This window comes from Ovis canadensis, chromosome 20 (genome assembly GCF_042477335.2).
Source record: "Ovis canadensis isolate MfBH-ARS-UI-01 breed Bighorn chromosome 20, ARS-UI_OviCan_v2, whole genome shotgun sequence".
In the NCBI taxonomy this organism is placed as follows: domain Eukaryota; kingdom Metazoa; phylum Chordata; class Mammalia; order Artiodactyla; family Bovidae; genus Ovis; species Ovis canadensis.
In genome coordinates this window covers 33504612-33530244 of record NC_091264.1, presented here as the reverse complement: position 1 = coordinate 33530244, position 25633 = coordinate 33504612, and the positions used below count along the sequence as shown (strand labels likewise).

Here is a 25633-nt window from a genome sequence, read left to right as displayed (position 1 = left end):
TTTTTTTTCTTTTGTAGTTACTTGAATTTCTTATTCTACTCTTCTCATTTAAACATACAAATTTTACAGAATTTTATTTTTGTTTCAATTCAGTATTCATTTCAGGCAGTTAGGAAACTCACCATAATTCACTTACATATAAAAAATGTTTTTACCAGCTAAAACAATATTTTTAGTTTCAGATTTTGCTAGGCTTGCAGAATCTGTGTGTGTTGTGCTCATTCATTTTTATGGAAAATCTTTATATCTCTAGACTGTAGACATAGTACTTATATTTTTGGTCATCTAATTTTAGACCAATTTTCAAGAAAACATTTGGTCATGCATTTAAAATGTTTTCTCTTCTGCTCCAAAGCCCTACTGTTGTGCTATTCCTTCAAATACTTGCCACAGATCTATCTTTCTGTTAAAGCCCCTTTTAACATTCCAGAAAGTTTTAATTCCCTTGTTTGGAGACCTACCTCTAAAATGCTACCAATTTTTCAAAATAAGCAATCAGTAAGTTTGTATTTTAATTGACAAGAACATAAAAGACACATCTCAGCCTGCCAGATGGTTGTTTAAGAGAAACACATTAAGTGTCTTCATTAATGACCTCGGTTTTAACTATTTCAGAAGTAACCTGCCATGCTTGATAATAGCTGTTAGAGTCCCTACATTTCAAAGAATATTTTCCAATTCTATTTCACTTCTCTGATGACTGGAACATAAATGAATCATTTGGACCCAAATTTCTTTTGTTACTTATGAACGTATAACTGATTTGAGGGATGCTGGACCGTCTTCTGATATTAAGAAGAGGTGGCAAGAATACACAGAAGAACTGTACAAAAAAGAGCTTCATGACCCAGATAATCATGATGGTGTGATCACTCACCTAGAGCCAGGCATCCTGGAATGTGAAGTCAAGTGGGCCTTAGAAAGCATCACTATGAACAAAGCTAGTGGAGGTGATGGAATTCCAGTTGAGCTATTTCAAATCCTGAAAGATGATGCTGTGAAAGTGCTGCACTCAATATGCCAGCAAATTTGGAAAACTCAGCAGTGGCCACAGGACTGGAGAAGGTCAGTTTTCATTCCAATCCCAAAGAAAGGCAATGCCAAAAAATGCTCAGACTACCGCACAATTGCACTCATCTCACATGCTAGTAAAGTAATGCTCAAAATTCTCCAAGCCAGGCTTCAGCAATATGTGAAGTGTGAACTTCCTAATGTTCAAGCTGGTTTTAGAAAAGGCAGAGATCAAATTGCTAACATCCACTGGATCATGGAAAAAGCAAGAGAGTTCCAGAAAAACATCTATTTCTGCTTTATTGACTATGCCAAAGCCTTTGACTGTGTGGATCACAATAAACTCTGGAAAATTCTGAAAGAGACGGGAATACCAGACCACCTGACCTGCCTCTCAAGAAATCTGTATGCAGGTCAGGAAGCAATAGTTAGAACTGGACATGGAACAACAGACTGGTTCCAAATAGGAAAAGGAGTACGTCAAGGCTGTATATTGTCACCCTGCTTATTTAACTTCTATGCAGAGTACATCATGAGAAACGCTGGGCTGGAAGAAGCACAAGCTGGAATCAAGATTGCTGGGAGAAATCTCAATAACCTCAGATATGCAGATGACACCACCCTTATGGCAGAAAGTGAAGAGGAACTAAAAAGCCTCTTGATGAAAGTGAAAGAGGAGAGTGAAAAAGTTGGCTTAAAGCTCAACATTCAGAAAATGAAGATCATGGCATCTGGTCCCATCACTTCATGGGAAATAGATGGGGAAAGAGTGGAAACAGTGTCAGACTTTATTTTTGGGGGCTCCTAAATCACTGCAGATGGTGATTGCAGCAATGAAATTAAAAGACGCTTACTCCTTGGAAGGAAAGTTATGACCAGCTTAGATAGCATGTTAAAAAGCAGACATTACTTTGTCAACAAAGGTCCGTCTAGTCAAGGCTATGGTTTTTCCAGTGGTCATGTATGGATGTGAGAGTTGGACTGTGAAGAAAGCTGAACGCCAAAGAATTGATGCTTTTGAGCTGTGGCGTTGGAGAAGACTCTTGTGAGTTTCTTGGACTGCAAGGAGATCCAACCAGTCCATCCTAAAGGAGAGCAGTCTTGGGTGTTCATTGGAAGGACTGATGCTGAGGCTGAAACTCCAGTACTTTGGCCACCTCATGCAGAGTTGACTAATTGGGAAAGACCCTGATACTGGGAGGGATTGGGGGCAGGAGGAGAAGGGGACTACAGAGGATGAAATGGCTGGATGGCATCACTGACTCGATGGATGTGAGTCTGGGTGAACTCTGGGAGTTGATGATGGACAGGGAGGCCTGGCGTGCTGCGATTCATGGGGTCGCAAAGAGTCGGACACGACTGAGCAACTGAACTGAACTGAACCGGACCTTCTTGTACTTTTGTGTGTCTGTGTGTGTTTTAAACTGTCACTACTGTTTCTACTTTCTAGGAACAGGCTTAGAGTAATCATTGTTTTTTTAAAAAATTCCTGACCTTTCTGAACCAAACGGAAATGTATGAGTATTTCTATCTTAACAATTTCTGAAGCAAGCTTAGAATAAAATGGTTTCTAACCAGTCAATCCTAAAGGAAATCAACTCTGAATATTCATTGAAAGGACTGATGCTGAAGCTGAAGCTCAAAAACTTTGGCAACACGATGCAAAGAGCCAACTGGTTAGAAAAGACCCTGATGCTGGGAAAGATCAAAGGCAAAAGAAGAAGGTGACAGAGGTTGAGATGGTTGGACGGCATCACTGACTCAATGGACCTGAGTTTGAGCAAACTCCGGGAGATAGTGAAGGACAGGGAAGCCTGGCTTGCTGTAGTCCATGGGGTCACAAAGAGTCAGACATGACTGAGTGACTGAACAACAACAGCTAAATATAGATCTCAGTGTTATTAGTGAAACAAAGAGAAGAATTAAAGTACTTTCATTTAAAAATTGTAAATTTCTGGTAGAGTTATGTGGAAACTAAAAATGTTTGGTCTGTTTAAACAAACATGGAATTGCTAACTGATTGGAAAGTATGGGAATTGTGGGTTTATGGGAGAATCTGTGTGGGTCTCACTAGTCTCCGTGACACCTGTCTCTGAAGAAGGTTTGATGTTCAGACATTGGGTGAGGCTATAGATGACAGTAGATCCAGTGATGGTGACCGCCTCTCTGTAGATCCCTTCTGTGGGATGACAGTTTTGATCTGCAGATATCTGGAAGATCTCATTGACTATGGAGCTCTAGGTGCTCCACTGGCAGGCAGCCAATTAAGTATTTGGATGGTGACTTCATAAGATGTCCTCTCAGCCAGTACATTCAAACAGTCCCAGGATTCTTTCACCACAAGGAAGGACGGCTTCCCCAGGTTCAGTGCTGCCGTGCATCCTAGGAAATTGGGTCTGTTACGGCGCCAACAAGCTTGAGCAGATCTGGCGTGCTGTCAGATCGGATGGCATACTGACCTTGAATTATGGAGGCTTGGCCACCTGCCGAAAGACTGGAGAACGGGACAGCCTGGTCTGCCTTTCTGTGGGAATGGGAGGGTAGGGGTGTCGAAGCAGAACTTCAGCACAGTTGCAGAGAGTTTTTTACATCCTCCATTATGGATTGTGAAATGTGGCATTAGAGGTGGACGCCAAGTCAAGTCGAAAGCCACACTACTTACCACTTGGATTTGAACCCCTCTGCCTGCTCTTATTTCTTGGAGATTGAAGCCATGGTCCCCAGTGAGAGCGCCCCGGGAACTAGTCGGGTCTGCCTCCAGGTGCCTGGCAGTGGTGGGATGTGTGTTGCCGTTCTCACATTGTCTGCATAGTGGTGCCAGGAGCTATTCCGTGTGTTTATATCATGATACGACCTCTGGCTTTGTACCTTCATACATGAATCAGTACAGTGGGATACAGGGCTATTTCTAGAAGCCATTGCTGTATACTGACAACTACAGTAAACATACAAGGAAGTGACTGTTAACCACTAAATGTATCACAGTAACCCAAACAAAGGGTACCCCCATTTCATCCTTCCCTTAGCTAGATTCTTAAAACTGCCTGTGGCCACTTCAGAGTCACTAACAAGAGGGAACTGTCATGGAGGGAAGTTAATATGGAAGGTGACAACTTTCTTAACTGACTATAATGAAAATGCTTTACTTATGTTGATTTTTAAATGAAACCATATAACCGTGTATCTTAGATCTCACCAGGCCCATGGAAAGAGTGAATGCAAATGAGGCGACATGAAGCTTAATTTCATTAATTTCATGGTAAAACTTGTGTTTGTTTTTGTTAAGTGTGTGTGTCAGATAAACTTGAACATTATTGCAAGATCAAAAAGATGCAATGCAGATAGAACACAGTGAGTTTATTGATACAGTATTGTAAGAGCTGTTTTTCACTCTGTGTATACACACATACAGTTGGGGCTTCCCTTGTGTACACACATACACACACACAGTTGGGGCTTCCCTTGTGTGTACACACACAGACACACACACACACACAGATCGGGCTTCCCTCATAGCTCAGTTGGTAAAGAATCTGCCTGTAGTGTGGGAGACTTGGGTTTGATTCCTGGGTCGGAAAGATTCTCTGGAGAAGGAGATGGCAGCCCACTCCAGTATTCTTGCCTGGAGAATCCCATGGACAGAGGAGCCTGGCAGGCTACAGTTCATGGGGTCACAAGAGTCAGACATGACTTAGTGTCTAAACCACCACCATATATAGTTTGCTGGATAAGCTATGTTAAGCGCTCTGACTTGATTATTTAATTTAAATCAAGTATTTATATTGAGTCTTTACTCAGCCTTATGTTGGGTTTTTGTAGGGATTACAAATATAATTCTTGTCTTTGGGAAATTTATACTTCTTTTTGGAGTAATAGACTCACACGGAATAATTTAAGAGCAGTTCTCAACATTATGATAACTATACCTAATAACTCTGTGTGTTGTGTGTGAGAATCAAATTGTCCTCACAGCAGCTCTCACAAGTGTGAGCTATCCTGAAAGAAGTTGGTGTTTTATAGCTGCAGAAACAGAATCAACAATAAATCTTGGAACTTCATCAGGATCCCTATTATTTGCCTTTTTGTCTCTTTTTCTTAATTAAAAAAAATTCCCTCTTTTTGTAAATATGAAACACTTATTATACTACTTTGTTTCATAAACTGTAGTTGTACTGTGTTTGTTTCCTGGGGCAGCTGGTAACAAAGTACCAGAAACTGGGTGGCTTAAAAGAAGATTAATTTATTGTCTCATAGTTCTTGAGGCTTGAAGTCTTAAATCAAGGTGTCAGCAGGCTTGTGTTTTTTTTTTTTTTTTCCTGCAGGCTCTGGGAGGGAGAATCTATCCCATGCTTCTCTTCTAGCTTCTGGTGATGCTGGCAGTCATTGGAAAAATGTCTTTTTAGGTCTTTTGCCCCTATTTATCATAGCCAGGGCATGGAAACAGTGCAAGTCCAACAACAGACAATTGGTTTAAGAAGATATGAGATATACACACACACAAAATGGATTCATATTCAGCCATAAAACAGAATGAAATATTGCCATTTGCAGCAACATGGATTGACCTAGAAAGTACCATACTAAGTGAGACAGAGAAATACAAATGTTATATCACTTATAGATGGAATCTAAAAAAAAAAATACAAATGAGCCTACATACAAACCAGAAATATACTCAGAGATGCAGAAAACAAACTTATTACTACCAAAGAGGAAGAGGGGGCTGAGCTAAATTAGGAGTATGGGATTAAAAAACTACTATACATAAAATAGATAAACAACAAGGATTTACTATATAGCACAGGGAAATATATTCAACATTTTATAATAATGTAAAATGGAAAACAATCTGAAAAAATAGATATATAACAGAATCACTTTGCTCTACACCTGCAACTAATGCAATATTATAAATCAACTGTACTTCAATTTTAAAAGGAAGAATTAGTAATGAAAGTTTTAATGGTATTATGGCTTAGATAATTTTTTAGAAAGAATTTTGTGTAACAGTTACAGAACCGCTTTAGATACATAAATGTGTACACTGTATAATCAAAAAAGAATATTTGAAGATTCCTTATTAAATAATCCATTTTACTTTATTTGATAACAAAGAATATAGAGGTTAAGAAATGAACATAGATCAAAGTTTGGGAGGTGTGATGGCATTACAGATTGAGATTATAAAATAAATATATTAAGTAGTTTTCAAAAGTTACAATTTTAGAAAGCTAAATTTTAGAATGCTGGTCAGGATCTACAACAGTGATTCTCATGATTGACTAAATATTAGATTTACCTAAAAAAGTTTTTTAAGAATATTGATGCCTGAACTCCACCCAGATCAACTGAATCAGAATGTCCTAGGGTTGGAGTTCTGGCACTTATATGTTTTCTGGATCTTTAGGTGATTTTGATGTGCTTTAAGGTTTGAGAATGACTCATCCAGAATGAGAAAATTTTACTTACATTATAAGTTAAATGTTCAATCATACATTTATTTTTGGAAACTGATTTTCATTACTGCATAAAAAAATCAAAAATAAAAAAATAAAAATAGTATGACATTTTAAAACATAAAAATTAACATTCCTTTTTCTTAGTTAAGGCTTCCAAGGCTTCCCAGGCAGCTCAGATGGTAAAGAAGTGAAGTGAAGTGAAGCCGCTTAGTTGTCTCCGACTCTTCGCAACCCCATGGACTGTAGCCTACCAGGCTTCTCCATCCATGGGATTTTCCAAGCAAGAGTACTGGAGTGGGTTGCCAAATCTGCCTGCAATGCAGGAGACTCCGGTGTGATCCCTGGGTTGGGAAGATCCCTGAAGAAGGAAATGGCAAACTACACCAGTATTCTTGCCTGGGGAATCCCATTGACAGGGGAGCCTGGTGGGCTACAGTCCATGGGGTTGCAAAGAGTTGTACACAACTGAGCAACTTCCACACTTTGAGTTATATTAATTGTAAAGCCTTCTAAATTACTATGGCATTACTAAAACTCCTTTCTAAAAACAGTGGTATCTATAAATGTAATAGAAGTGAATAATAATCCTTTGAAGTTGAAAGAAGGAAACATGAAATTTTCATCATTTTTAAAAAATATTTTATTTATTTATTTGGCCATGCAGGATCTTTAAGTGCAACATGCAGGGTCCAGTTCCTTGACCAGGGATAGAACCTAGGCCCCCAGGATTTGGTAGCTCAGATGGTAAAGTATCTGCCTGCAGCAGGAAACCAGGATTTGATCCCTGGGTTGGGAAGATCCTCTGCAGAAGGGAATGGCAACCCACTTCAGTGGGTTGGAGAATTTCATGGACGAAGAGCCTGATAGTCTATAGAGTGTGAGGTCGCAGAGTGGGACATGACTGAGTGACTAACGTGCGCACACACACACGCCCACACACACACACACACACACACACACGATATAGTTCCCTGACTAAGGATCAAACCAACTAATTGCATTTTCATTGAAAATTATTAAAAATGAAATTCCATTTACTTATTAGTATTCTCTGACCAAAACAGCAGAGGCCAGGATATATGATGATGGCTGTTAAATTCTTTGTACTTGTATCTCGACTTATACATATTTTGAATCCTGTGTTTTCTTTTCATAGTACTGTAGAAATTAGGGTATTACAGAGTCACAGTGGGGAATTCTCTGGCAGTCCAGTGGTCAGGACTCAGCGCTTTCACTGCCATGGGCCCAGGTTCCCTCCTCGGTCGGGAGACTAAGAGGTTTCAAACCATGTGGAATAGGTAAAAAAGAAAGCCACAGAATTACTCACACTTTTTAACCAAGAAAGTTGCATATTATTCTTTCAAGTTAGTTATTCCAAACATCTTTCTCATCAAAAGTCAAAGAATTCACATTCTATTATATATATTAGAGAAGTCCTGGATACTTTTTTATGTTGTGTATTTTATTTTCTCATACTTGTTTCTGATCCTATCATGGAATTGGAGCATTAAAAAAATACTTGCTTCTTGTCATGCTCATAAAATTGTTAATATTTTATTTGGAGTGATGAATGAGTACGGCAAAGCTGCATTGATTTAAACATTTTTAGAAGCAGAGAGATCCCAGAAACTTTTTGAACTCATGCTTTCTCATGCGAGAAGCCGAACAGAAAAGGGGGAAAAAAATGGAGATAGTGTTTTGAAATGTCTGTCAGTCATTGAGCCTGTGCCTTTAAATGTGGTAATGAATGTCCAAAGAAGTGTTTGCATCGAGCCTTTTGACCATTCTTGAGCTCAGGAAGGATGCAACAGTTTTGTTAGTTAAAAAACTTTATACAAATGTTGAGGATGTCTGCGTGACATTAGGGACTGAAAGCATTTTGTCATCCTGTGATAAGAACAAGGCCAGGTGGCTCTATTCTGTGGCTTAGGATGTGGGTTTCTTCGGCTGAGCTAGTCTGGAGCGCTGAGGGAAACAAGTTACATATGCAAAAGGAGCTGGTTTTTTATGGTCCGTGTAGCTTGGTGGAATAATTATTGGTCATGAGATCTGTTCTCTTGACCATTTTGTGACAAGCTATGTTCTGTCATGCTGAAGAATTATGAATATTTTGTTACTCTCAGAAGTTTTGTTTGGTTTTACTTTTATTGTGTTTCAATGTGAGATGAATTATTTGCTATAATGAATATTTTAAAAGTGAAAATTGACCACTTCAGGGTAGAATGGCCTCTGATGGGTATTGAAGGCAATTTTTCCTGATGCTCTTCAGCAGAATGCCTCATACTAGCCACTATCTAACTTCGTTGCCCTAATGCGTGGTTGATCCTGGGATCTCAGTCTTGTCCATTAGTCTTTCTTTTATTCATTGAAAAACAGCATTCTCAACCACTTGTTTGTAACACAAAATCTACTTACTCTTTATGAGAAATTAATGTCCTCTCCTCATCACCTCCTTTTCCTTATCTGCTTGTAAACCAGCACTTTGACTAGACGAGGTGTTTTGTCCTGTGGAGTTTCCTAGAGATACTCATAGTAAATAGAATGGATATTGAATCCTAGGGGAATAAACAGTCAGGATTTCAAAGTCCCTCTGCGTTCTCAACTCATCCTTTTCCCTCCATCCCATGCCTGAAATGTATCGGTTTAAGTTTTACATACTGGGCTTTTCATGTAAGATTCCAGTTAAGGACAGGATTCCAGTTAAGGACAGGATTCCAGCTGCTTAAAAAGGAAAAATCACTGAGCTGGATAATCTTTATAGTCTTTTCTTTTCCTCTCTTTTTCATAATTTCCTCATAATAAAGAATCTGTTATTCTAAGATGATTCTAAATATGAAGATGAAATCAAATTGAATTTTCTAGAAATTTCAATTATGTGATGAATATACTCTTCTATATCAACTTGTCAACAACAAGTAGATGAATTATATAAAGGATATTCATGTTTACAAGTCATTGTCTGAGTACATTTTGTATGCTGAGGGATGATTCATGGAAATACATGGTTAGACAGGGTGGGGTTATAGAAAAATCCCCGTCTCATGTTAGTAAGGAAAAAACTAAGTCTAATGGAGTGAGTGAATTTTTGAAACTTTTAATTATGAAGGTATGGACTTGGAAACTCATACAATATAGTACTTTCTAAATGTTTATCAATAAATTTTGACCTGTCTTTATTGTAATACAAATACGCACAGTCATTTTCCATTTAATAGTGAATAATATAGATATAGTTCCTATGAAGGTTTAATCACCAGTTTATCTATATTCTATTACTTAGTATGCTTTATTAAAGTTGTTTAATGAACGTGAGAAATATAGTATGATGTCTGTCTCTTGGTCCCTGTTAAGTGACTAGTTCTGACTAGTTCTTTTGTCTCTATTAATGTCCTAATTAAGAGCTAATGCATTCAATAAATTTTACTGTATACCTTCCATGCCACTGGGGCTACAGTTGTGAGCACGGTAAAGTTTCTGTCTTCGTGAAGCTTACCTTCTAGTCATAGAGGTATTTAGCAAATAAGTATATATTTGATATATCTGATAGTGCTGAGTCCTAGGAAGAATAGTGAAGCAGGCCAAAGGGATACAATATGATGCAAGTGACTACTTTCAGTATGGTGGCAAAGAAAGACCAATTTGAAAAGTGATATTTGAGCAGAAATCTGAATGAAGTTATGCCAATATTTGGGGAAGGAGCAGCTCCCGTCTGAGGGAATAGGGAATATAAAAGCCTTTAGGTAGGAACATGTTTTGACTGTTCAAGGAACAGTAAGAAGACTGTTAGGTAAGAGAGAAGGAATAAAAGTGGATAAGAGCCAAGAGGCCAGACCTTGTGGACCATGGCCAGGAGTAGTGATTTTATTTAAATATATAATTATTATTATTTTATAATTGGAGGACTTTGATTAGGGAGGAATGTGTTTCTTCTTAAAAGGCTCACTCTAGCTGTGGAGGAGGGTTTCCCTGGTGGCTGAGATGGTAGAGAATCTGCCTGCAGTGAGGGAGACCTGGGTTTGATCCCTGGGTTGGGAAGGTTCCCTGGAGGAAGGCATGGCAACCCACTCCAGTATTCTTGCCTGAAGAATCCCCATGGACAGAGGAGCCTGGCGGGTTACAGTCCATAGGATCACAAAGAATCAGACACGACTGAGTGACTAAGCACACACAGCTGGGAAGGGAAGACATGAGATGGGACAAAGGTGTAAGCAGAAAAGCCGGATAGGAGGCTATTGTAGCAGCCAAGGCTGGAGATGACGGTAGCTTGGACTAGGGCAGTAGCATTTGGAGATGTGAAAAGTGACCAATTTCTAGAAATGTTTTGAAGGTATTTGGCAATATTTACTAACATATCAGAAGTGGACCATAAGAAAAAAGTCAGAATTGGTTCTGAGGCCTTTGGTTTGAAGAATTTGATGAATGAATGTGTATAGTCACAACAGTTCATGTAAAAGAGAATTGGACATTTAAGATGTCCACAAAGCGCATCATGTGCTAACAGTTTGGAGTGAGTGTATAAATAAAGGTGGGTGACCCTGTGACTTAAGATCATTGACTTTGATATGAGCAAACTTAGGTGCCACTGAGTTTCTGCTATAATGCAACATATTCGTTGCTAAAAAGAATCATCATGCTATGCAAAATCACACACGGAAAGCCATTGGATTTATAAGAAAATGAGATTATAGCACAATACTCAGAGACTTGTGAGTGATAATAAAAAAGTTATAAATGTTGAAAGATTAACAAATAAATATTGCAGTACATTTGACACTTAATATTGCGAAATACGTTACTCCCTTGTGGAAGCGGTTGCAGCACTGTGAGTTCCTGTGAGTAATGGAAGGAAGCTGACTGAAATCTAAAGGAAAGTGGTAACACCAGATGTGAGTGGATGTGCTTCACATCTCACATGGTGGACTGGTGGCTGGTACATCGATGTTTGTGGTGTGTGCTTTTGGTGTATTCCAGCATGGCTCTGTGCCATGTGGGTGAAAGAAAACGGGGTGCAGTTTTCTGTATTTACCGTATGTTTCTTCTGAATGAACTTGCTTGTAAGCAGATACGAAATGTGAGTTATGCTCACGTTGTTCCTTGCTATTTCGGTTGCATTGAAACACATTTACATTCTCAAAATAAGGGTTAAAGCAGAACGAACTGTGTTGTCTAGTGACCTTTGACTCATTGCATAACCTCTCAGAGCCTTGATTTCCTGTGGGGCTTCCCAGGTGGCACTAGCGGTAAGGAACCCAACTGCCAATGCAGGAGATACGAGACATGAGTTTGACCCCTGGGTTGGAAAGACCCCCCAGAGGAGGGCATGGCAGTCCACTCCAGTACCCTTGCCTGGAGAATCCCATGGATAGAGGAGCCTTGTGGCCTGTATAGTCCATGGGGTCGCAAAGAGTTGGACACAACTGAAATGGCTTAGCTCAAAGTAGGGGATAATAGTGTTGAACTTTTACAGGGTTTGGGAGAGGATTAAGTGAATGTGTACATCTGAGTTTAGAATATGATATATGTTTGTTAAAAATGAAGCACTTTCCTATATCCTCTGCAGAAATTGTCCTGAGGAAAGTGAAAATATACGAATTGATGTTTTTGTCTAGTTATGTATAGCCATAGGAGTATAGATTTAGCTGTTTATAGGTGACTCAAGGGCAGTGGTAAAGGATCCCTCCATCAATGAAGGAGATGCAAGAGATGCTGGTTCAATCCCTGGGTCTAGAAGATCTCCTGAAGTAGGAAATGGTAACCCCCTCCAGTATTCTTGCCTGGGAAAGTTCCATGGACAGAAGAACCTGGCAGCCTGCAGTCCATGGAGTCTCAACTGAGCACAAGAACAAGCAAGCAAGGTGACTGAAGCCTATGCTGGTAATCCCAGTTGCTATCAACAGCAGTGCCTTGCTTTGCTGTGGGACTACATGGTAGAAAGTTTGTGTGTGATCATTGCTTGCTGCATTGTGCTTAGTCGTGTCCGACTCTTCGTGACCCCATGGACTGTAACCTTCCAGGCTCCTCTGTGCATGGGGATTGTCCAGGAAGGAATACTGGAGTGGGTTGCCATGCCCTCCTCCAGGGGATCTTCCCAACCCAGGCATCAAACCCAGGTTTCCCTCATTGTAGGTGGATTATTGCTTAATTCTCTCTATAATGATAAATGTCTTCATTAAAACTGTATCTTTCTGTTAGCTAACTGACATTATTTATTTCATCTTTTGTCCTTTACCTCCATTGTCTTGGTTGAGCCTTAATCTTTCATCTATAGTGTTCAGTTCAGTTCAGTTCAGTTCAGTCGCTCAGTCGTGTCCGACTCTTTGCGAACCCATGAATCACAGCACGCCAGGCCTCCCTGTCCACCACCAACTCCCGGAGCTCACTCAGACTAGCGTCCATCGAGTCAGTGATGCCGTCCAGCCATCTCATCCTCTGTCATCCCCTTCTTCTCCTGCCCCCAACCCCTCCCAGCATCAGAGTCTTTTCCAATGAGTCAGCTCTTCTCATGAGGTGGCCAAAGTACTGGAGTTTCAGCTTTAGCATCATTCCTTCCAAAGAACACCCAGGGTTGATCTTCAGAATGGACTGGATGGATCTCCTTGCAGTCCAGGGGACTCTCAAGAGTCTTCTCCAACACCACAGTTCAAAAGCATCAATTCTTCGGCGCTCAGCCTTCTTCATAGTCCAACTCTCACATCCATACATGACTACTGAAAAAATCATAGCCTTGACTAGACGGACCTTAGTCGGCAAAGTAATGTCTCTGCTTTTGAATATGCTATCTAGTTTGGTCATAACTTTTCTTCCAAGGAGTAAGCGTCTTTTAATTTCATGGCTGCAGTCACCATCTGCAGTGATTCTGGAGCCCAAAAAAATAAAGTCTGAGAATGTTTCCACTGTTTCCCCATCTATTTCCCATGAAATGATGGGACCAGATGCCATGATCTTCGTTTTCTGAATGTTGAGCTTTAAGCCAACTTTTTCGCTCTCCTCTTTCACTTTCATCAAGAGGCTTTTCAGTTCCTCTTCACTTTCTGCCATAAGGGTGGTGTCATCTGCCTATCTGAGGTTATTGAGATTTCCCCCAGCAATCTTGATTCCAGCTTGTGCTTCTTCCAGCCCAGCGTTTCTCATGATGTACTCTGCATAGAAGTTAAATAAGCAGGGTGACAATATACAGCCTTGACGTACTCCTTTTCCTATTTGGAACCAGTCTATTGGTCCATGTCCAGTTCTAACTGTTGCTTCCTGACCTGCATATAGGTTTCTTAAGAGGCAGGTCAGGTGGTCTGGTATTCCCATCTCTTTTAGAATTTTCCACAGTTTCTTGTGATCCACACAGTCAAAGGCTTTGGCATAGTCAATAAAGCAGAAATAGATGTTTTTCTGGAACTCTCTTGCTTTTTCCATGATCCAGCGGATGTTGGCAATTTGATCTCTGGTTCCTCTGCCTTTTCTAAAACCAGCTTGAACATCAGGGAGTTCGCGGTGCATGTATTGCTGAACCCTGGCTTGGGGAATTTTGAGCATTACTTTACTAGCATGTGAGATGAATGCAATTGTGCGGTAGTTTGAGCGTTCTTTGGCATTGCCTTTCTTTGGGATTGGAATGAAAACTGACCTTTTCCAGTTCTGTGGCCACTGCTTTCTCATAGCTGGATAATATTCCTTTGTGATATATGTACTCTATCTTTATTCATTCATCCTTTAAAAGACAGTTTTATTTTCATGTCTTGGCTGTTGTGAATAATAAAGAGTAAACACAGGAGTATGGATATCTCTTCAAGATCCTGTCTTCATTTCCTTTGGATGTATATCCAAACATGAGATTAATGGATCATATGCTGGTTCTGTTTTTGACTTTGGAGGAATCTTTATACTGTATTCCATGGTGGCTGCACCAGTTTACATACTCACCAACAGTGTACTAGATTCTTTTGTCTGTACACTTCCGCCGACACTTTTTAATCTCCTGTCTGCTTGATGATGCCATTCTAACAGGTGTGTGGTGATATCTCATTATGGCTTTGATTTGCAAGTCTTTGATCATTACTAATGTTAAGCATCTTGGTGTGTACCTGTTGGCCATTTGTGTGTCTTCTCTGGAGCCTAAATTTATTAAGTTTCTTTGTTCTTTATAGAAACCAGCATGGTTTGTTTGTTTGTTTGTTTGTTTGTTTGAATTGTACACATTCTTTATATCAGTCTATCTGGATATTAACCCCTTATGTGATACATGATTCGTAAGTATTTTCTTTCATTCTGTAGGTTTCCTTTTCACTTTTTTTACTTCTGTTATTTCTTATAAGACAGATTTGGTAGCAACACATTCTCTCAGTTTTTGTTTTATCTGGAGATTTATTTATGAAAAATGGTTTTACTGGCTATAGAATTCTTGATTGATTTTTCTTTTAGAACTTTCAACATGGCATTCCATTGCTTCCTGGCGTCATTTTTGTTTGTTTGTTTTCTTTCTATTGAGGAATCAGCTCTTAATATCATATGGAACTAGTCATTTCTCTTTTGGTATTTTAAGATTTTCTCTGTCTTTGACATATCAAATGTATGGCTATGAATCTCTGGGTTTCTCCTGTGTGGAGTTTGTTGAGATTGGTTGTATTGGTTAATGTTTTTCATCAAATTTTGTTTTCAGCCATTATTTCTTTAAATATTTTTGTTTTCTTTTTCTCTAACAACTTCTGGTACTCTTTTTAATACTTGTATACTTTCTGTTCTCTGAGAGTCTGTTAATTTTTTATCAATCATTGTTTCCTTTGTTTTTCAGAATGGGTAATTTCTGTAGGACCAGTTCAGAGTCACTGATTTTTTTCCTTTGAATGCTCAGATTTGCTATGGTATCCTTCTAGTGTCTTCTTCATTTCAGTTATTATACTTAGCTGCACCAGAATTCATTGTTTATTAAGTAATATTTTGTTATGATTTCTATTTAGTAAATCATTGCTATCATACTTTTCTTTATTTCTTTCATCATGGTACAATGTTTAGTTCTGTGAATGTATTTAAAAGAGGTGCTTTGAAATCTTTATCTCTTAAACCCAACATTTAGAGGTAGCTTCAATTGATTTTTTTTTTTCCTTAGTCAGTAAGGTTATGCTTCCTTGTTTCTTTGCGTGCCATATAATTTCTTTTTGTTGAATACTGTACATTTTAGATAATATTTCATAGCAGTTTTAGAACATGGGTTTTCTCCTGAGATTTGTTATTCTCTTTGCTTGTGTGTTTGGTGATTATTAGGGCTTCCCTGGTGGCTCAGAGGTTAAAGCATCTGCCTCCAGTGTGGGAGACCCAGGTTCAGTCTTTGGGCTGGGAAGATCCCCTGGAGAAGGAAATGGCAACCCGCTCCAGTATTCTTGCCTGGAGAATCCAGTGGATGGAGGAGCCTGGTAGGCTACAGTCCGCGAGATCGCAAAGAGTTGGACACGACTGAGCGACTTCACTTCACTTGGTAATTATTTAGACTGAATCTCCACCCAAACTGTGTGGCCACTGATCTCTCTGTTTAACTTTTCTTCCCCAACTCTCTTTATTTTTAAGCCTGGCTACCTAAATATTTTCCTCTGTTTCTACTTAGCTTCTTCTTCAGGCAGCTCCTGGTCAGAGATTGTACTCAAATAGTTTGAGCTAGTAAGGCTTGCTCTGTCTAGTTTTGGATCTTTGTGTAGTTTAGAGGGTACACTCAGTGTTCTTGATGTTTTAAAATTTCTCCTGGCTCTTATATTCTGTTGGGTTCTTTTGTGTCTCCTCTGTGCCTTACCTCAGGTTCTGTTTACTAAAGATGTATGAGTGGCTTACCCCACTCCACTCTCTGCTGTGCATATATCAGCCTCAGTCAGTGCAGGATACTTGTTGATCTCATCTAGCCCCTTGTGGCTGTCTCACCTCCCAGACTTACCTATTAAATTCCTTGCTTGCCTGCCAGTCTGTTGATTGATTACCTGAAAAACAACTAGGGGAGAGTGGCCTTCGTGTGCCACTAAGGTCACCATTTTCACTGACAACGTTTTAGATCAAGTGACATCCTCTTCAGTAGCAGCAGCTGAATTTCCAATTACTTACCTTGTTTTGCCTTAGTTGAACTGCTGCATGTACAGAGCTGAGAGCTTGTCAGAAGCCTCAGGAAGATCACCTCGTGCTTTTCTTACTCACTGCTAAGTCGCTTCAGTCGTGTCCGACTCTGTGTGACCCCATAGACGGCAGCCCACCAGGCTCCGCCGTCCCTGGGATTCTCCAGGCAAGAACACTGGAGTGGGTTGCCATTTTCTTCTCCAATGCGTGAAAGTGAAAAGTGAAAGTGAAGTCGCTCAGTCATGCCCGACTCTTAGCGACCCCAGGGACTGCAGCCTACCAGGCTCCTCTGTCCATGGGATTTTCCAGGCAAGAGTACTGGAGTGGGTTGCCATTGCCTTCTCCATTCTTACTCACAGTTCAGTGATTTTTATGAACAGCCACTTCTCAGTCTGTTGTAAGCCTGTGGTTTATTTTTTGAATGCTGAAATGGTTGTTTTGACACTTCTGTTAAGCTGTATAGTTGGGGGAGATGGCAGAAGACTTGTTGCTCTCCTATCATGCAGGAGTGAATCTCCATGAGCATTTTAACTAAGTATGTGGTGCAGTTCATTTTCACACTGAAAATGATTCAAATATGAGAGACAATCAGAAATTCAGGTTTGTGAGGCTGTCCTCTCCTGCTCTGAATATTCTATATTGGAAGGAAAATTTCCACTAGGGAAAGGAAAGATTATTAATTTACGTTTCAAAACAGTTTTTGAAGTTAGGACTGCAGGAGACTATCTGGGTTGAGGATCTGAACAAGTTATATGGAGTATTAGCAAGAAAAGAATGAATTTATTTCAAATCGTTTGTTCCTCAGGTTTAGAACTTCTGCACTGCCGCCTCAATTTAAGTGAGTCTTGCAGGCTGAGCAGTGAAGTTGAATGGGGCTGAAAGTAAGCAGATGAAGATTATAACCACTAACTGTGTGTATGTGTGTACTTCTAGGAGGCTGCTCCCTCTCACCCTTCTATTATTCATGAGACTTTTGTTTCTAAGTCTTACTTTTCTTTTTTTCATATTTTCTTAGGATTGAATTACGGTATTTCTATTGCTATAGTTTTATTAATTTCTTGAGTGATACTTCTCTAGGCAGTGTTAAATAATTTTGAAAAGCAAAGAAAATTCCTGTAAGAAAGGAATTGTTTCCTAAATTTACTTGTATGGATTCAGGCGCATCATTTAAATTCCATCCTAAAGTTTATTTTTGTGAATTCAGATGAGTCACTCTGCGTTGTTGTTGTCCAGTCGCCCTGTCATGCCCAACTCAGTGACTCCATGGATTGCAGCACACCAGGCGTTCCTGTCCCTCACCATCTCCTAGAGTTTGGCCAAGTTCATGTCCATTGCATCAGTATTGCCATCCAGCCATCTCATCCCCTGATGCCTTCTTCTCTTTCTGCCCTCAATCTTTCCCAGCATCAGGGACTTTTGCAATGAGTTGGCTGTTTGCATTAGGTATCAGGGTGTTCCAAAGCATAGGGTGCCAGTACATTTGGATTTGTTTTCTTTCTCCCCCATGAACAGTCACCAATGACGAAATGCTAATCTGATAAGTCTTTTGTAAAATTACAGCAATTTTCAATTAGTACTTTTTTTTCAGATAATGTAATATATATAAAGTCCATTGGTCTCAGGAAAGGTCCAGTGGTCAAAGAGAAATGTAAGAAAGAAGAAAAAAAGAGGGTTCTTTTTCTGTCCTGTTCTGTTCTGTCACTTATTTCCTTGGTTGGACTTTGGAGTAGGTTATCAGGCAGTAGGGAAAGCATTTGAAGTAGATGAGCTCCATGGCTTTTTTTCTGCTTTTGTTCCTGTTTAGTATGGAGACAGACATGGAGCCATTTGAAGTCATCTTTTGAAGCAATTTTGAATGGGAAAATAGAATTGAAAAAGGCCTTACTATTATCTGACAGTCTGTGTATCAAAGTTAATGAGAGGTTTGCAAACAGTCTGAAGAGTCTAAACTTCCTACCTCTCAGTTTGGGCTGCTTCCATAGAATACAGAGATCCAATTTTAGAGGAGATTTGAAATTGCCAGTACCTAGGACTGGAAAATAAATCGAACATTGTTCCAACCAGCCTGAAATGTCTGGTCACTGTAATTACGATGAAATAATACTTAACTAAAGCTGTAATTTACTTGTTCTTCTCTATTTCACATTGCTTCTTGGGAATTATATTTATTCTGTATGTTTAGCTAAATTACAATTGTTAAAAAGTAATGAGTTAAGAATGGTATTTGATTTTGTTCTTTGCCCATAGTTTTATCTTGACATTTAGATCTTCCAACAATCTGAAAATATTTTTATAAATGATGTATGCTTATGAGCTAACTCTTTTTTTTCTAAGTTGCTAGTCAGTTTATTAGTACCACTAATTGAATAATCCATTCTTTCCTCATTGACTTGAGAATACCTGTATTATTCTTATATATACATGGTGATATTGTTGTATTCCACTTCCTTTCATTTACTTATTCATTCATTCACTGAGCAAATAGCTCTTGAGTACCTACTGTGTATCAGATGATATGTTGCAAAGTAGGAATACCTTTGCAGTTGAGACAGCCATTCAATAAATGTAAAGTTGCCAGTGTTACAAGGGGGGCAAAGGAGAGAGATGTTTAATGCCATGAAAGGTTACTACAAAACATTTATATATTTCTGAATGTTATACTGTTTTAAGTATACTATATTTTGATATAAGATAGTCCTTTCCTCATTGATCTATTTCAAAGTCTCCTACGGTAGTTTTATACATTTTGCTTCCATTTGAAATTATATTGAATTCATGGATTAACCTTGTGAAAATCAACATCTTTATAATAAATAGCCTTTATATCTGAAAGTATATGTTTTGCATTTCTCCTATTTTCCTGCATATGCATCTTTAATTTGTTACTGTGGTAAAAGACATATAACATAAAGTTTGCCATTTTAGCCATTTTTAAGTATGCAGTTCAGTGGTATTAAATACATTCACATTATTGTGTAACCATCACCACCATCTACCCACATCTCTCTTTTCATTTTGTAAAACTGTAACTCTGTACCCACAACGTGACAGCTCCATTCTCCCCTCCCCCCACTCTGCTATCTACCATTATACTTTTCTGTGTTTATGATGATTTTGACTACTAAGTTGTTCATAAAAATATTTGTAGTAGTTGTCTTTTTTACATCTGACTTATTTCATTAGCATAATGTCCTTAAAGTTAATTCATGTTAGCTTACTACAGAATTTTCCTGCCTTTTTAAAAAGTTGGATAGCATTCCATTGTTACGTATATACCGTATTTCACTTTATCCATTCATTTGTAGATGGACAGTTGGTTTGTTTCCATATTTCAGCTATCGTAGATAATGCTTTTATGAACATAGGCATACAAATACCTGTTTGAGACCCTGCTTTCAGTTCTTTCGGGATTATACCCAGAAGTGGAATTGCTCAATTATGTAATAATTCTGTTTTTAATTTTTTGAGGAACACGATTCTGTTTTCCATAGTGTTTTCCATTTTACATATCTGCCAATGGTGTACATGGTTTTAAATCTTATGTTTAAGTTCTTGATCCATTTTTTAGTTAATTTTTTTGTATATAGTTTAGGATCTGCCTTTATGCTTTACCATATGAATATCCAGCTTTTCCAGTATTGTTTGTTGAAAGACTGCTCTTTCCCCATAGAGTGGTCTTGGTACCTTTATTGAATTTAGTGTACATGTGAGGCTTTATTTCTAGATTGTCTAGTCTATTCCATTGGTCTAATGTGTTTTTTCCTACGCTAGTTCCACACTGCTTTGATTACTGCAGCTTTACAATAAGTTTTGAGATCAGGAGTCCTCCCCTTTTATTCTTTTTCAAGATTATTTTGATGGTTTGGGGCCTCTGGAGATGCCATGCAATTTTTAGAATAGGTTTTTCTATTTCTACATAAAAACATTAGAATTTTATAGGGATTGTATTTAAAGTAGGTCATTTTAGGTGTTATTGATATTTTAATAATACACTAAGTAATGGGTTCCATTCCAAGAGGGTGTTCGTAAGTCCAGTTTGTTCCTAATTCCAACAAAGTTAGCCTAGGTACCAAAGTAACACAGTTGGCTATATGGTACTATACTGTAATGAGTTTATAATACTTTTCACACAATAATGTGTAAAAACAAAAACATTTTAAATCTTTTAGTACAGTACCTTGAAAAGTACAGTCGTCTAGTGCAATAGCTGGCATACAGGGACTTGTATCAAGTGAAGAGGCAAGAGGAGTTACTCACGGTGGGTGTTTTCATTGTGCAAGTCTTTAATTTGCTGCCTTAAGATAATTCTTAAGTATTTTATTCTTTTTGAGACTGTTATAAATGGAAGTGATTTTATAATTTCCTTTTCAGATTATTTTTCTTAATGTATAGAAATGCCCTCATGGTTCAGATGGTAAAGAATCTGTCTATAATTTAGGAGACCCAGGTTTGATCCCTGAGTCAGGAAGATCCCCTTGAGAAGTGAGTGACTACCTCTCCAGTATTCTCACCTGAAGAATTCAGTGGAGAGAGGAGCCTGGCAGGCTACACTCAATGGGGTCACAAAGAGTCAGACATGACTGAGCAGCTAACACACACACACACACACACACACACACGCACGCACGCACGCACGCACGCACGCACGCGCGCGGAAATGCACCTGATTTTTGTACACTGACTTTGTGTCTTGTTACTTCACTGAATTCATTTATTAGTTCTAACAGGTTCTTTTTGAAGTCTTTAGGGTTTTCTACACATAAACTCATACCATTTGTAAAAAAAAAATACAGTTTTATTTCTTCCTTTCCAATTAGGATGCCTTTCCTGTCTTTTGCTTTGTAGCTCTTACTAGAACTTCTAGTACTATGTTGAATAGAAATGGTGAAAGTGACATCCTTGCCTTATTCTTGGTCTTTGATTAAATGCTTTCAGTCTTTCACCATTGAGTATGATGCTTGTTGTGTGTTTTTTTTTTATTGGATTTTATTATGTTGAGTGTTTTTATCCTGTTACTGAATTTTATCAAGTACTTTTTTTCTTTTTGCGTCCGTTGAGATTGTCATATGTTTTTACTTTTCCTTTCATACTGTCAATACAGCATAATACATTGATTGAATTTTCTTTGTTGAACTTTATTGTATTCCAGGAATAAATCCCACTTGGTCATGATGTATATAATTCTTTATATGCTGCTGAAATCTGTTTGCTTCTATTTTGGGGAGGAAGATTTTTGCAAACAATGTTCATATGGGATATTGGTCTGTAGTTTCCTTTTTTTGTAGTGTCTTTATCAGGATAATGCTTGCCTCATAAAACAAGTTAAAAAGTGTTTCTTTTTCTTTAAATTTTTGGAAAAGTTGTGATAAGGTTTAGCATTAGTTCCTTATATGTTCGGTAGAACTCATGAGGACTTTTCTTTGTTGGAAGATTTTTTTTATTAATTTTTCAATATCCTTACTAGTTATAGGTCTCTTCACATTTCCTTTTTCATCATGATTTACCCTGCATAGGTTTTATGTTTTTAGGAAGTTTTTCATTTCATTTACATTATCCAATTTATTGGCATACTATTCTTAGTACTTTCTTACAATCCTTGTTATTTCTTTGGCATTTGTAGCAGTGTCTCCACTTTTTTCTTCTGATTTTAGTAATTTCAGTCTTCTCTCTCTCTTCTGAGTCTGTCTACTTTCAGGGCTTTCAGTTTTCTTCACTTTTTTTTTTAAGAACCAACTTTTGGTTTCATTGCCTTTTTAAAAAAATTTATTTTATTTTTGAGTATGCTGAGTCTTCATCGCTCCAGGGCTTTTTCCTTAGTTATGGGAGCGGGTCCTATTCTCTCTTGCGGTGTCGGGACTTCTCACCGCAGTGGCTTCTCTGGTGGAGTCCAGGCTCCAGGGCACGTGGGCCTCAGTAGTTGCAGCACATGTGACTCAGCAGTGGTGGCTCATGGGCTCTAGGGCACATGCTCAGTAGTTGTGGCGCACTGGCTTAGTCCCTCCGTAACATGTGAGGTCTTCCAGGATCACGGGTCGAGCCCACCTCTGCACTGGCAAGTGGAGCCACCAGGGAAGCCCCCTGACTCTTTACACTTGCTTCTGTTTTCTCTGTTTCATTATTCTCTGCTTCGATTTTGTTATCTCCCTCTTTCTGCTGGTTTGAGGTTTTGTTTGTCGTTTTCCCAGTTACTGAAGTTGTAAAGGGAGGCTATTGATTTGAGATCTTTCCTGTTTTTAGTTTAGGCATTTATAGCTATAAGTTTGTCTTTTAGCATTGTTTTTGTTGCCTACTCCATTATCCTGATACCCAAACCAAAATATGTTAAGAAAACTAGAAATTATTGTCTCTCCTGAACATGAGATGCAAAGATTATTAGGTAAGTGTCAGCATATCTAATCCAGCGATATATATGTAAAGACTATAAAGAATTTATCCCAGCAATGTATATTTGTTGCAACATTAAGAAAATATATTGGTATATTTCTCTATATTAATACTACATATGGTAAAAACCATAATCATTTTAATAGATATAGAAAAAAGATAATATAAATGGAAATATGCTTAAACTGATAAAGATTATCTATGAAAACTGCATGTATCATAGTTAATATATTAGGATATTTTCCCTATAAGATCAAGAACACAAGCATGATGTTTTTCTCTTGCTACTTCTATTTGATGTACTAGTGAATGTCTTAGTGCAGGAAGGCAACTGAAGATAAAAGAAACATTCTAATTGAGAAGAAAGTAAAATTGTTTTTATTCACAGATTATATAATCATATATAGAAAATGCTAAAGAATGATTGTAATAATAATAGTTTAAAGACTACTGGTAACTAAGAAAAGGATGTATTAAGATCACAGGGTATACAGTTAAGAAATGAAAATTCATATATTTTTATAACCAAGCAGTATAGAATCAGTAAATGAAATTTATTGTTTATAACAGCCAAAATGTGGAAGCAATTGGAATGACCATTGATGGATGAATGGATAAGGACATACATACAGTTATACTAGTATTCAGTATACTGAATACTAGTATTCAGTCTTAAAAACAAAGGAAATCCTTCCATTTGCAACAATATGGTGGAATCTGGAGGACATTATGCTGTGTGAATAATCCAGGCATAGAAAGAGAAATACTACATTATACTACTTATATGAAGAATCTAAAACAGTTGGACTCATAGACCTAGAAAGTTGAAAGTGATTGCCAGGGACTGGCAGGAGATAAAAACATGGAGGTATTATCAAATAGTACAGAATTTTTATTATAAAAATAATTATAGCATACTGCCTATACTGCATTGTATGCTTAAATTTTTTCTAAAAGGATAGATCTTATTTTATGTGTTCTTGTCATCAAAAAAAGTAAGAAAAAGACAGGAGGAAACTTTCAGACATGATGTGTATGTTTATGGCATAGATTGTGGGAATGGTTTCCCTGACATGGATATATACTTATCTCCAGTTCATCCAGTTGAATGAATTAAATATGTATAGATTTTTTAATATAAGTCATATCTCAGTAAAGTGGTTTTAAAAGTAAAGTTCAAAATATAGCCCATTTATAATAGCATTAAGATAATACAATAGAAATAAATTCAAAATATGACAGATCAATACAGTTACAATTACAAAATATTTCTGAGCAGAAAAAAGGCAAATTAACGAAGACTTACACCCCTTCAACTTATTGTCACTTCTCCCCACATTGATTTATAGTTGAATGTCATGTCAGTCAAAATCACAGTTGGCTTTGTTACAAATAGAAAGTGACATGACTATTCTAAAATTCTATGTCCGCAGAAAATAGCCAGGATAGTTTTTGAAAACAATAATGTTGGTGGCTTTGCACTCTCCAGTTCTAGACTCACTAAAAAGTGAAATGCTAGAGTAATCCAGACAGTGTGTACTGGCAGAAAGATAGATATGTACCTCAGTGGTACAGAATGGAGAGTCCAGAAATAATGGCATATAGATGGCCAGTTGACTTTCTGCAAAGATTCCAGGGTAATTCAACCATGAAAGGATACCCTTTTAACAATTGTGCTGGATCTGTTGAAAACACATTCTGAAGAAAATGAATAGGTGGGCCACTGACTGAGAGGAAATGAAGACTTGCAGTTCTTATGTTTGACAAAGGAATTGTATTCAGAGTATCTAATTATCACACTTCAATTAAAGAAATTAAGCAAACCAAAAAAAAAAAATTGGCAAAAGACTTGTCATTGTACAAAGGAAGGCATGCCAATTAGCACGTGAAAACTACTGAACACCATTAATCTCCAGGAAAATGTAGATTAAAAGTATAGTGGGGTACCACTGAGTGCACCTGGTAGCAGCTCAGGATCCTCGAGCTTCTTTCCACTCTGGTTCTCCGTGTGCTTGCTGTGGTTTCTCTCTCTGGCTGTAGTCCTCCTCTTTACTGTCCTCTTTTCTGTCTTGCAGTTTTTTGCTTACTTGGATTGAATTGCTTTCACTCTTGTGTTTCTTTACTTTGCCTATTCTACTTCCTGTTGACTTTGTCAGCTTTCCAAGAGAATAAATATAACCGGGTAGTACCTTATTATGTATGGCAAAGCTGATATGTGCGTCCACCATATTATCTGCTGGCTTGTCAATAGATACCTGCCTTTAAGGTTAAGCATTCATCCCAATTAGGTACAACCTGAGTACTCTTACGATTATCAGGGTAAGTTCCTGTTTCATTCATTCATTGTGTTCTGCCTTATGACTTGTGACAATAGGATGTTCAATAAATATTTGTTGAATAAATGAGCTACCTCTGAGAATGAAATTGAATGTGGTGGCTGCTTCCCTTCTAAGGAGGCATAGTATGTCATGTTCAGAATACGATTCTGCCAAAATGATAGTTTCAAGGAACTGTGCAACTTCTGTTCTATTTGAAGATCCAGAATAGCCTAATACTTAACACTGACCCTGGAACCTGCATCATAACAGGCAGTTTTACTGTGTTTGTGACTCTGAGCAAATGACTTAATTGCTTAGTGAGATTACCTGTAAATGGAGATAACAGTATTAACCTCATAGCACAGTATTGTTGTAGGG

The 25633-nt window shown here is 38.1% G+C and overlaps 1 protein-coding gene across 18 annotated transcripts in view; it reads left to right on the top strand.

The window, feature by feature from the left end:
• The window catches only part of SUPT3H (SPT3 homolog, SAGA and STAGA complex component), a 398481-nt gene that overhangs the window by 143800 nt on the left and 229048 nt on the right, over positions 1 to 25633 (top strand). Inside the window, exon 1 of one of the 18 annotated variants that reach the window (XR_011251091.1) lies at positions 15723 to 15933. The exons of the other annotated variants lie outside the window; for them this stretch is intronic. The gene's annotated coding sequence lies outside the window, so the exon portion shown is untranslated. Of the gene's footprint in view, positions 1 to 15722; positions 15934 to 25633 lie in introns of those variants that run through there. 18 annotated transcript variants of the gene reach the window in all.